Here is a 987-nt window from a genome sequence, read left to right as displayed (position 1 = left end):
CACGTGACGGCAAGCGCCAGCTGTGGGGGCCGGCCTGTGTAAGAAGCACGTGACCTGTCACATGAAGGGGAGGGGCTTGTCATACCGTTGGGGAATGCCACTTATGTGAGCAGGAAGGGGGAGCGGCAAGCATGTAGCAGAAGAGCGTGCCTACAGATAGTGGATGCAGCAGAGCCGAGTGTGTGCGTGCCTACAGATAGTGGATGCAGCAGCGCCGAGTGCGTGCGTGCCTACAGATAGTGGATGCAGCAGAGCCGAGTGCGTGCGTGCCTACAGATAGTGGATGCAGCAGAGCCCAGAGCGTGCGTGCCTACAGATAGTGGATGCAGCAGAGCCGAGTGTGTGCGTGCCTACAGATAGTGGATGCAGCAGAGCCCAGAGCGTGCCTACAGATAGTGGATGCAGCAGAGCCGAGTGTGTGCGTGCGTGCCTACAGATAGTGGATGCAGCAGAGCCGAGTGCGTGCGTGCCTACAGATAGTGGATGCAGCAGAGCCGAGTGTGTGCGTGCCTACAGATAGTGGATGCAGCAGCGCCGAGTGCGTGCGTGCCTACAGATAGTGGATGCAGCAGAGCCGAGTGCGTGCGTGCCTACAGATAGTGGATGCAGCAGCGCCGAGTGCGTGCGTGCCTACAGATAGTGGATGCAGCAGAGCCGAGTGCGTGCGTGCCTACAGATAGTGGATGCAGCAGAGCCGAGTGCGTGCGTGCCTACAGATAGTGGATGCAGCAGAGCCGAGTGTGTGCGTGCCTACAGATAGTGGATGCAGCAGAGCCCAGAGCGTGCGTGCCTACAGATAGTGGATGCAGCAGAGCCGAGTGCGTGCGTGCCTACAGATAGTGGATGCAGCAGAGCCCAGAGCGTGCGTGCCTACAGATAGTGGATGCAGCAGAGCCGAGTGTGTGCGTGCCTACAGATAGTGGATGCAGCAGAGCCCAGAGCGTGCCTACAGATAGTGGATGCAGCAGAGCCGAGTGTGTGCGTGCG

Source organism: Phyllobates terribilis, unplaced genomic scaffold, assembly GCF_046119375.1.
Source record: "Phyllobates terribilis strain yellow unplaced genomic scaffold, ASM4611937v1 Scaffold_8__6_contigs__length_399053987, whole genome shotgun sequence".
NCBI classification, from domain to species: domain Eukaryota; kingdom Metazoa; phylum Chordata; class Amphibia; order Anura; family Dendrobatidae; genus Phyllobates; species Phyllobates terribilis.
This window is presented reverse-complemented; position numbering follows the sequence as displayed.